Here is a 12,952-nt window from a genome sequence, read left to right as displayed (position 1 = left end):
AAAAGCTCTACCAAGAAGCAGTTCAAGGCTAAGAGCTGGGGAGCAGTTGGAAGAAAGTACCCAAACAGTGATAAGTTAACCATGAGCCGGGAAACATCAATACAAAAGCAGAAAACTGGATCCAGAAACAAAGGAAGAAGATCTCTGCTTCCTTCTTTAACTCTGAGGAGATATTCTGAAAGGCCCTCTTCTACAACGACTCTAATTTGGACAAAGTACTAGAGAATAGAAATAGCATGTAAATTGGGTTAGGGTGCTCAGAATTTGAGTGTGTTAGCATTCATGAATTGTTCAGGACAAAAGCTATAAGATGTTGGTTAACTTTGGATACTAAGTATGCACTAATAAATTATTACATTAAATTATTAAGTATGCACTGTGCAATATTAAGGATACTCATTACAAGAAATGGAGTAAGTAATATTCTAAATAGTGGAGGGAAAATTAGAAATAAGAATTTAAAAACAAAAGTAGGGAAGTAACTCATATTGTCCAAAGAAAGGCAAAAAATAAGCATCTAAAAGTTTCAGAAAGCCCAAATACGTGAAGAAAACAAACAAAATATTGGTTAAATAAAAGAGATTATTAAGGTGAGCTCAAAAGTCTGTTGGAGCAATAGGTTATACACCAAAGACACACAAAAATATAAGAACAATGAACAACTAAAAGTAAAAGAATGAAAAGAATCTACCAGGAGAATACTAACCTAAAGAAGCTAAGGGAATTATTTTAATATTGACAAAATTTTTTTTTTTTTTTAAGATTTTACTTATTTGACAGAGAGAGAGACAGTGAGAGAGGGAACGCCAGCAGGGGGAGCGGGAGAGGGAGAAGCAGGCCTCCCGCCAAGGCGGAGCAGGGAGCCCGATGTGGGACTCGATCCCAGGACCCTGAGATCACGACCCAAGCCGAAGGCAGCCGCTTAACCAGCTGAGCCACCCAGGTGCCCTGACAAAAGTTTTTTAATACAAAAAGCATGATGAGAAGTAAGGCATCTACATAGTTAAAAGTTTAATCCACCAGGAAAGTATAATAGGTCTAAATTTGTATGTGCTCAACGAAGTCACCTCAGATTATATGCCAGAAATTGGTAGAATTAAATAGGAGAATTGACAAATCCATCACCTTGGTGATCCACTTAAATACACCTCCCCCGGTTATTGATAGATTGAGCAAATGGAAAAACCAGTAAGGATACATATTTGTACAACACAATTTAATAATTATGGGGAGTAAAAATCCATGCCTCACAATTATAGAATATATGTTCTCAAACAGATATAAGACACTTAAAATAATTGCTACTATAGAGTGTAGTAAAGTCTCAACAAATAGCAAGTGTGTATAACACAGATGATGTTCTCTGACCACAATATATTTTATTTGAAAACCTGCAACAACAAGAATTGTAAGTTACTATGTTTGGAGACTTTAAAATGCCCACATAAAAAACTCTTGCATTAAATAACTCTTGTATTAAAGAAGAGATCACATACAGACTTACTAATACTTAGAACTAAAACAAAATGTTAATATTGTTAATCAATACATGCAGAATGCAGTGAAAATGGTATTTAGAGGGTTACAAGACAGGAAAAGCTAAAAAATTAATGAGCTAGATGATCAACTTAAGAATTTTTAAAAATTTTTAAAATTAGTTTATTTAAAGTAGACTCCACGCCCAATGCGGGGCTTGAACTCATGACCCTGAGATCCCTCTCCCACTCCCCCTGCTTGTGTTCCCTCTCTTGCTGTGTCTCTGTCAAATAAATAAATAAAATCTTTAAAAAATTTGACACAGAGAGGGAGAGAGAGAGAAAACAAGCAGGCGAGTGGCAGGCAGAGAGAGAGGGAGAGGCAGGCTCCCTGCTGAGCAGAGAGCCCGACATGGGGCTCCATCCTGGGGCTCCATCCTGAGATCATGACCTGAGCCGAAGGCAGACACACTTAACTGACTGAGCCACCCAGGTGCCCCATGAGAATTTTTTAAGTAAAAGAATAAAATAACATAGAAAGGAGATAACTACAAGAAAGTAATGACCAAAAAAGTACATTAGCAAAGTAAAGAACCTGGTTCTATGAAAAGATGACTAAAACCTCTGGCAATGTTGACTAAGAGATGGAAATATAGAAATACAGTAAATAATAAGCTACAGAAAGGTAAACACGTAGATAAATATAAATCAATACTGATATGAAAATAATGTCTTATGAGTATCAAAATATTTGTCAATAATGCATAAGATGGAGAGAGTGGATGTAGTCAAAATGTTCTAAGGTTCTAGCATTATTGGGAAAGTGGTGAAGTACTGTGTTTTTTTAGACAGTAATAATCTATGTTGTGATCTCTGGGGTAACCACTAAAAGAACAGTAAAGGAATGTATAACTGACAAGTTCATAGAGTGAAAATAATGAACTTGCAAAAGATTAATGCAAATGAAGGCAACAAGAGAATATAAAAAGGTACATAGATCAAGTAGCTAAAAAGCCAAATATATAAATACTACATTAAATATAAATGGATTAAATGCCTCCCATGAAAGACCAGGCTAATATTATATACACACAAATACAGAGACATACCTTAAAGACGACCGGAAAGCTGAACATAAAAATCACTCTTTACAATGACTTGTCCCTGGAGAATGGGTATAGCCAGGAAGAGAATGAGAAAGACCATCTTTATCACAGTACTGGAGTCAGAGAGAACACACTATGAGAGACCTGTTCTGAGCCTAAGAAGAGCATGTTTGAGGGGAAAGGAATGGGATAGGAGGGGTAGGGACCGGGGAATAGAATGAACAAAGAGTCACCTGTTCTCTCTCTGTTTGTAATCCCTTCCAGTCAGTTACCACTCATTTGTTGAGTATAATCTGATCATTGTATGCTGGATGCTTAACATAACTTACCCATGAAAGGGTGTTACAGGTATTTTTATTCTTACTTCACAGATTAAAAAAACCAAGTCTGAAAGGAGCGAAGTTGCTTATTCAGTTTATTAGCATTAGTGGGATGGGTTCAAAATCAGGACCGTGACTCCAAAGCCAGTCATTTTTTTACATGAGCATGCTGTCTAGATTAGAGCAGAGGAGGATGCACAATGTCAAAAGAAGGAAGAAGAAAGCCAGTAAAAAAAAAAAAGATATTGGTATTTGTATCAGGCAAATACTGCCACATGATAACACAAAACTTTGGCGGCTTTCAACGATAAGCACGTATCTTGTGCATCTGCAGACAGTCTAGACTTCCAGAAGCTGATCTTTTCTGGGTTTGGGGGTGTGGCTTTGCTTCTCCCTGGTGATCTGTGGGGCAGCAGGGGCAGCTGGGGCGTGATGTCTTTCATTCTTCTCTTGGGCCCCGTGATGGTAGCCTTGATATAGGACTCCTATAGTGATTGCAAAGAAGGGAAACCCAACCTCCAAGTGCATGCCAAGCCTAATGTCTCAAGTCGGCTAACCTTCATTGGTGAAAGCAAATCACATGGCAGAGCCCAAAGTGAAAGGGGGGAGACTTTCACTATATCTTCAGTGGGAGAATGCTTAGTTATATGGAAAAGGGTTTGGATATAAAGGGGGGGGAAATGAGAGTCAATAAGGTACTCTACCATTTTCCAAGCAAGAATCACAATGTAGTTTTTTAAGGACTTGACATCCATGCCGATTTGGAAAATGTCTATTTTTATTTAAGTCTTCTAAGACTAGCCCTCCTCTCTACACAAAAAACATAAAGTATTTTCGCTTATCACTTTCCTTGCAAGCTGATAATGGGGAATGGGATTAGACACTTTTAAAAAAATATATTTTAGGGCACCTGGGTGGCTCAGTTGGTTGAGTGACTGCCTTCAGCTCGGGTCATGATCCTGGAGTCCTGGGATCGAGTCCCACATCGGGCTCCCTGCTCAGCGGGTGGTCTGCTTCTCCCTCTGACCCTCTTCCCTCTCTTGCTATCTATCTCTCATTCTCTCTCTCTCAAATAAATAAATAAAATCTTAAAAAAATATATATATATATTTTATTTATTTATTTTTAAAGATTTTATTTATTTGTCAGAAGAGATAGAGAGAGAGCCAGTGCACAAGCAGTGGGAGCTTAAGCAGGCTGCCCACTGAGCAGAGAGCCCGATGCAGGACCTGATCCCAGGACCCCGGGATCATGATCTGAGCCGAAGGCTGACGCTTAACTGACTGAGCCACCCAGGCGCCCGGGATTAGACAATTTTTATCAATCATCAACAGGGTGTTCAAAATGTTCTATGTAACCTTTATAGAAAAATCAAGAGCAAACTTGGGGGGGGGGCAGGGAATGACGTAGAGGATGCAAAGATGAATAAAACACAACATGCACGGACAGCTGTGGGGATCTAGGTGACAGGTGACATCATTACATTAGAAATACAGGAAAAGGCAAATGCACTAGAGAAGATACTCAGCTCAGTTTTTTGTTGTATTGAGTGTGAGGCAACTATAGGCTATCCAGAAAGTAGAAACAGATCTGTTGTGAGAGAAAGTCTAGAAAGGAGATACAGACTGGGGAGTGATCTGCAAACAGGTATAAATTCAGGGCACGTGCCTGGATGAGAAAGGTGTATACATAAAAAAGAAAAACTTGCTAAGGACAGAAATCTGGGCTTTTCCAATACTTAAGGAGCAATGGGTGGAGGCAGTAAACTACCTGCCAAAGAAAAGTGGGAAAGAACAGTTGAAGGGGAGAATCAGAAGAGAGAAATGTTGAAAAAATCCAGAAGAGAAGAAAATTGTAAACGGAGGACATGGTCTTTGTTGTCAAATGCCATAGAGGAGCCGAGCTGGATGAAGACTAAAGCAGAGCATTTGATTTCATGATTGGATCAATGTGAGATGTGGGGCTGAAAATTAGGTAAACAAGTAGAACTGAAGGAAGAGACAAGCTGCAGAACTTTGATGGGAAAAGCTGGAGATGGAAAGAAACAGTGTGGCAGTTTGGGGAGATTCAGTGTCAAGAAAAGATGTCAGTTTTTCTGGGTGTAAGAAAGACTGGCAGCAATTGAGGAAACAAACTAACAACAGGCTTCAACCACCTGCTGTTTGCCAGACAGCTAGCTGATACATACTGTCGAGTTGAATAAGCTGAGGGGAAGGAACAAGGGCAGCCAGAAACATTAAAAATACAACCGGGGGGGAGAATGGCGGAAGCAAATCTTTAAGAGGATAGGATCAAAAGTACAGGTGAACAGACTGATGTTAAAAAATAGCTCATTCTGAGACCAAAAGCACAAAACATTCAGGTGAATACAAAATATGAGCAGCTCGTATACAGGGAAAAAGGAAAATCAAGGGAACAAGTGAGGGCTTCTCTCTTCTCCTGCAGTCAGTGCTGTGTTCATCATCTGAGAGTGGGGGTGGACAAGTACAGAAATGGGCTCAGGAAGAGTAGGAACGGGTCATGCTTCTGATGGAGAGGACTGTTAACATGAACAGAGAAAGTAACTGCATGTAAGTGCTAGCTGTAGAAAGCTTCATTACTAAACTGACCAAGAGAAAGCTACTCTATGTAAATAATTCTTGCTCTATATAAATAATTGTTATGATGAATTTTCTTAGTGAACATTGGCCTGTAGGAGTAAGAGGCGTATCAGTCAGAAAGCCAGTCATGGGATCATAGAGCTGGAAACGTGTGTACAGCACACCCAATCCAATAGCTCAAAACATACACTTCCTGAACTATGCAATGAGTTTCTTCACCTTTTCTTTCATATACCCAGAAAGCATGTAATAAATACTTATCATGGGGGTGCCTGGGTGGCTCAGTCGGATTAGTGTCCACCTCTTGATTTCGGCTCAGGTCATGATCTCAGGGTCATGAGATCAAGCCCTGTATTGGGCTCTGCGCTGAGCATGGAGCCTGATAAAGATTCTCTCTCTCCCTCTCCCTCTGTCACTCCCCCTTCCTACCCGTCCCTCCTGGTCATGCACTCTCGTTCTCTCTCTTTCTAAAAAAAGAAAAATAGGGGCGCCTGGGTGGCTCAGTCATTAAGCGTCTGCCTTCGGCTCAGGTCATGATCCCAGGGTCCTGGGATCGAGCCCCGCATCAGGCTCCTTGCTCTGCAGGAAGCCTGCTTCTCCCTCTCCCACTCCCCCTGCTTGTGTTCCCTCTCTTGCTGTGTCTCTCTCTGTCAAATAAATAACATCTTTAAAAAATAATAATAATAATAAAAAATAAAAAAGAATTAAAAAAAGAAAAATATTCTTATCATTTAACAGATTCTGTTCTAGATATTTGGGAAATGGCAGTAAACAAGAGACAAAGATCCCTATCTTCATGGAGCTTATATGGTGGTGAGGGGAGACAAATAGTGAACAAAATAAATTATTGTTTTTTTAAAAGATTTTATTTATTTATTTGAGAGAGAGAGAGTGTGAGATCACAAGCAGGGGGTAAGGGAAGAGAGAGAAGCAGACTCCCTGCTGAGCAGGGAGCCAGACGTAGGACTTGATCCCAGGACCCTGGGATCATGACCTGAGCCAAAGACAGATGCTTAACTGACTGAGCCACCCAGGCGCCCCTAAATTATTGTTAAATAGCATACTAGAAGGTAACAAATGCGAAGAAGAAGAATTAGTTAGGGGAAGTGTAGAGCACACTCCAGAGATAGGTCAGGGAGCAAACAAGGAAGGCTCACAGAGGAGGAGATACTTGAACAAAGACTTCAAAGAGTGCAAGGGAGTGAGTCATGCATATTGAAGAGAAAAGGCATTCTAGAGTGAATAGCAAGTGCAAAGTCCCTGAGAAAGGTTGTGCTTGGCATACTTGAGAAGGAGCAAGGAGGCCTGTGAGCCTGGAGCATAGAGAGTGAGGGAGAGGGCTGTGGGAGGTATGATTAGGGGGATATAAGGAGGCAAAGCATGGAGCTCCTTATAAGCCACTGGAACAACTTGAGTTTTTATTCTGAATACAGTGGGGATCCACTAGAGTCCATCATTCAAAAAACCGTTCTATGATCTCACTACAATTACAGAAACACGCTGATAGTAAGAATGGATTGTAGGGGAACAAAGATGGAAGAAGGGGGACCGCTGGGCTGGCTGATACAGTTAGCCACAGGAAAGATGGGTGTAGTTTGGACGAGAACAGTAGCAGCGAAAGTGAGGAGAAGTGGTAGGGTTCAAATTATATACTTAAAGTAGAATTTACAGGATTTGCTGGTGGATGTGAGACTTGAGAAAAAGACGAGTTAAAGAACCCTCTAAGGTTTTGGGCTGAGTAAATGAAAGAAAGTAGACACCACCAATTGAGATGGGAAGACTGTTAGGTAAAGCACGTCTTGCCAGGAATATGAAGAGTATGGTTTGGACATGGTAAGTCTGAGATGTTTACTAGACAGACTAGTGGAGGTGTTACATCTATCTATCTGCTAGATAGAAGAGTCTAGAGAATAGAATAATAATATCCACCCATTCGTTAGACATTTATTGGGCGTCTCCTCTGTTGCCAAGCATTGTGTTGGGTACAGTGATTAATTACTAAGAGCTTTGCTTCCAAGGAACTCATGAACCGGTAGGAAAGACTGGCCTCTAACCTGATATATGAGGTGGGCTAAGTAGATAGATAGCATAGAAAGGGGGGGAGGTCAACTTTGCTGGAAGAGATGATTAAATTAAGACAGAGGCAGAACAGGGCAGCGGTTAAGAGCACAGACTCTGGATAAATGGACCTAGATAAGGACGTAGATTTGAGTCCCACCTCCATCATTTATTAGCTCTATGACCTGCCTATGTAAGTTACTTAACATCTCTGAGGTTTCTCAGATGTAAACTGGGGATATCAATAGACCCCTTAGAAGCCAATATTTCATTAGTTGTCATATTAACTCAAATTACTTAATGACTGGACCTGTGGCCAGCCAGGCTGCTTCCGCCCCTGTGTGAGACAATGTCTGTGTATCAGCAAAGCTCTGGCCGTGTTTTCACAATGACCTCACTCTGGTTCTTTCTACCATTCCTAGGATCAACGAGAAAAGCTCCTCAAGACCATTATGAACATCTGTTTTTTACAATTCCAGAAGCCACTGAGGGTGAAGATGTTACTTCAAATCCATTTTCCTTATGGCACAAAATACACTGAGAAAAAACCATATATCTTTCTCGACTCAGATTCATTCAATGTGTCCACCCAAACCTGCCAAAAAGAGTGATGTAATGAGAACCAAATGATAGCCCTATAATAACCAGTAGTATCACCTTAAAGTATCTTGAAATTTGAAGCCATCCTATAAAATTTAATAATATGAACTCTTTCCATTTTCAAGTAAATCTTCTTTTGCCACAGATAAATTAAGTCCCCCCAAATAATATTAATTTTGTCTTTTTCCACAAGGAAAACCAAGTATCCCAACTATGTGTTGAGTCTTTCCATTCTAGTCCCTGTATGGTGCCCACTTATCTTCTCCAACCCTGGGTCAGAAGCTGCCTGCTCTTTAGGACCCAAAGTGGCTCCAAACTTCGTCACTCGTTCGTACGACTCTTTCGGGAACCCAGAGTTAAAGGACATAAAGGATTATCCTGGCACCAGCCCCACACCCACAAAGTTTAGAAAACTCAAGGATCTCTAGGAACCAGTGTGACATCTGCAGGATTGCCAACTCCATCATACAATCATGTCTCCCAACAAAAACTATGTTCTTAGATCTGTATTGTCTTCTAAATCCACATTGCTATTTCCAGCAATTTTCCAGCTATTTCTACTGCTATGTCCAGATGCAAATAAGGGCAGATTTAAGTAACTAAAGGGAAGGGAAAAAAAAAAAAAAAAAGAGTGATAAAGAAAAAGACTATTGTTTTAGCTTCTGTGGAGTACCAATCAATCCAACTCCGTCATTTACACTGAGAGAGAAATCTTCCCTTAAGAAGCTTCCTAAGGGCGCCTGGGTGGCTCAGTTGGTTAAGCGACTGCTTTCGGCTTAGGTCATGATCCTGGAGTCCCTGGATGGAGTCCCGCGTCGGGCTCCCTGCTCAGCAGGGAGTCTGCTTCTCCCTCTGATCCTCCCCCCCTCATGCTCTCTCTATCTCATTCTCTCTCTCAAATAAATAAATAAATAAAATCTTAAAAAAAAAAAAAATAGAAGCTTCCTAAATGTCCTAGGGGAAAATCCATCTGTCATGCAAACCATCTCCTCTCTCAAAGAATGGCTTTTGAAATCCTTCTCTTCTTGCATGATTTGGAAGTTTCTGGCCAGTTTGTGGGTTTTCTCTGAGTAATCCCTTCATTTTGCTTCCACTCTATGTTTTTCCAGTTTCTTAATTTCCCTTTCCAATTCCCATTTAATTCCTGCATATCTGGCTTCCCATTTCGGAATTCTTCAGAGTGAGAGGTAGTGAGGACCTCTTGATTGACAGCTTCCTCTTCCCTGTGTGCCAGAGTCAGACAAGCCAAGTTCATAGGCTTATACCCCTGCCCCACCCAAATCCCAATCTCCGGCTCTTACCTCTGTATTTTTCCAATTTCAGCAAAATCCTAAATCTTTCCTAGCCCTGTGATGCTGCTGCTGGTTCTTTCCAAAGAAAAACAATAGGTTGGAAACTTGCTTATCCACTGTGATTGGGATCAGTAACTTTTTTGAGGGGGAGGGGAATCAGTAACTTGTCAGTTAATCTACAAAGCTGACAAATCATTTTATTTTTTTAATTTTTTTTTAAAAGATTGTATTTATTTATTTGACAGAGAGAGACACAGAGAGGGAACACAAGCAGGGGGAGTGGGAGAGGGAGAAGCAGGCTTCCCGCGGGGCAGGGAGCCTGGCCTGATGCGGGGCTTGATCCCAGGACCCTGGGATCATGACCTGAGCTGAAGGCAGACGCTTAACGACTGAGCCACCCAGGCACCCCTGACAAATCATTTTAAAAAGATACATTTGTGCTATACATTTCATTTTAATTTCAAACGTGTAAATCTGTGTTTATTCCCCCATTTTTTTATTGTATGATGATTAGTCTGAGTTTAAATCTAGACCCATTATTTACCACTTATGTGACTCTGGATTAATGAGAGCAAACACTTATGTAGCACTTATTATATGCCAGTCAATTTCCTAAGTGCTTTACTATGTTCACTAATTTACTCTTTATTTTATTTTTATTTTTATTTTTTTAAAGATTTTATTTATTTATTTGACAGAGAGACAGCGAGAGAGAGAACACAAGCAGGGGGAGTGGGAGAGGGAGAAGCAGGCCTCCTGCTGAGCAGGGAGCCCGATGCGGGACTCGATCCCAGGACCCTGGGATCATGACCTGAGCCGAAGGCAGACGCCTAACGACTGAGCCACCCAGGCGCCCCTAATTTACTCTTTATAAGAACCCTATTGTATTAGTTTTCTAGGGATGCCCTAACAATTAACATAAACCGAGTGGCTTAGAACAACAGAAATTTATTCCCCCAAAGTTCTAGGGGCTAGAAGTCCAAAATCAAGGTGTCAGCAGAGCCAAGTTCCCTCTGAAGGGAAGAATTCTTTCTTGCTTCTTCCTAGATTTTGGTGGTTGCTGGCAATCCTTGGCATTTTTTGGCTTATAGCTGCATCACTCCAACATCTGCCTTCGGCTTCCCACAGCCATCTTCCCTCTGTGTGTCTGCAAGTCTCCAAACTCTCTCCTTTATCAGGACACCAGTAATTGGATTTAGGGCCCACCCTATTCCAGTAGGACCTCACCTCAACTCGGCCCCATTTCCAAATTAGGTCACATTCACAGGTACCAGGGAAGAGGACTTCAACAAATCTTTTGGGGGATTCGAATCATACACCTAAGAAGAAAGAATGGCTGATTATCTAATTTCACAAATAAGGAAGTTGAGGCACAAAGAAGGTTTTTTTTTCTTTTAAAGATTTTATTTATTTATTTGACAGAGACACAGCAAGAGAGGGAACACAAGCAGGGGGAGTGGGAGAGGGAGAAGCAGGCTTCCCGCAGAGCGGGGAGTCCGGCATGGGGCTTGATCCCAGGACTCTGGGATCATGACCTGAGCCGAAGGTAGACACTTAAGGACTGAGCCACCCAAGCGCCCCGAGGCACAAAGAAGTTAAATAACTTGCTTAAGGTCACACAGCTAGAGATTAGTAGAACCAACATTTAAACCCAGGCTCCAATTCGGCTCACAATTCTTCCTCTTCACCACTACGTAAGACTCTCTCTAGACAGAAGAAGGAACCTGAGGGTAGTGCGTGCTGTGCCTGGCACTACCCAACCAAAGCCTGAACTCTGAGCTGCCCTGAGGACAGCAATGGAATCCAAATCCAAGTATCTCCAAGGTCAGGTTCTGCTCACTCACAGACCTGCAGTTGCACTTGCAGTTTAAAGAATGACCACTAGAGGTCGACACCCAATGCTGGAAGCTTGGTTTCTCCACAGAGACTCCAGATCTGCAAAACTGTTAGGTGAAAAGAAATAGGAATATGTCTGGGATCTCAAATTTTTGAGAGCTCTCTGCTGCTGCCTGAAATTTTAAAGACATATTTGTACAAAAACTGGGGTGCCTGTTACCACCTAGATCTTCGGACTTTAAGCCTTCATATGCCGTCAAGCTGAGAGGCAATATATTCATTCACCTCTGGCATTTTGACCCTAGCAATCTAAACAGGTAAGTAAGGGGTACCTGGGTGGCTCAGTCGTTAAGCGTCTGCCGTCGGCTCAGGCCATGGTCCCAGGGTCCTGGGATCGAGACCCTCATCGAGCCCCGCATCGAGCGCCTCATAAAGTTCCCTGTTCAGCGGGAAGCCTGCTTCTCCCTCTCCCACTCCCCCTCCTTGTGTTCCCTCTCTCTCTATTTCCGAATCTGTCAAATAAATAAGATCTTTAAAAAAAAAAAAATAAACAAACAGGTAAGTAAAAGTGACCAGGGTGCCTAAGGAATTCAGTACAAAAATACATCACGATGCCCATGGACCTTTTTCCTTATTACACCAAAAATGGTTAGTCTCCCCAGAAACAAAAAGAAGGTGGGGTAAGGAATGGGGAGGGAGTTGTGAGTAAAGTCAGTACCCCCAAATCTATTATTCTTCTCGAAAGTGACCGGCCACCATCTACCTAAGGCAGAAATCTGTGATTCGTCCCAGACTCTCTCCTCTCCCTCTCTGTATCCCATTAGTGATGCTAATTCTATTTTTTTTATTTAAATTCAATTAGCCAACATATAGTACATCATTAGTTTTTGATATAACGTTCAATGATACATTAGTTGTGTATAACACCCAGTGCTCATCACATCACGTGCCCTCTTTAATGCCCTTCACCCAGTTACCCCATCCCCCCGTGATGCTAATTCTAAATTATCTTTACTGACTACATCTGTGCCTTCCTCTCATTTCCCCTCTTCCCCCCCCCCCCCCCCCCACCGCAATGGTTCCGGCCTCATCGTGTGCGTTATGACAATGGCCTTCTAACATATTCCACTGCTCCCCACGTTGCCCCTCCTTAACTCATCCTCTGCATGATTGCCAGCAAACTTTCTGAATATCAAATCGCATCCTATTACTTCTATCCTATCCTATTGCTCAGAGGCTCCACAGCACGTTCAAGGTGGAATACAAACACCTTAGCTTTGCAGGCAGGCCATTCCGTGCATCCCCCCCCCCCCCCCCCCCCCCCGGCTCACTTTTACCTCCTCTTTCCTGCTAATTCCTTTTGATTTTGAAAACTTAACTCATGGTTCACACTTCCAAGAAGTGTGCTCTTATTTTCCCTCCATATACTTCTGCATGGCCCTTTGGACATTGCCTTGTGAGCATCTTTTAAGTTTTCTCTTGGTTTTGTCTGCCCAGCACTGAGCACAATGCCTGGTATATAATAGCAGAACCCGGAATATTGCCACTTTCCCCTCCACCTCAGCACCCTTCATGGAAAAGCATTTTTTACCTAGGACCATCTTTTTTTTTTTTTTCTTTTTTTTTTTCAAGATTTTATTTATTTATTTGAGAGAGAGAGAATGA

Source organism: Phoca vitulina, unplaced genomic scaffold (genome assembly GCF_004348235.1).
Source record: "Phoca vitulina isolate PV1807 unplaced genomic scaffold, GSC_HSeal_1.0 scaffold38, whole genome shotgun sequence".
Taxonomy (NCBI): domain Eukaryota; kingdom Metazoa; phylum Chordata; class Mammalia; order Carnivora; family Phocidae; genus Phoca; species Phoca vitulina.
Note: the sequence above shows the minus strand (reverse complement) of the source record.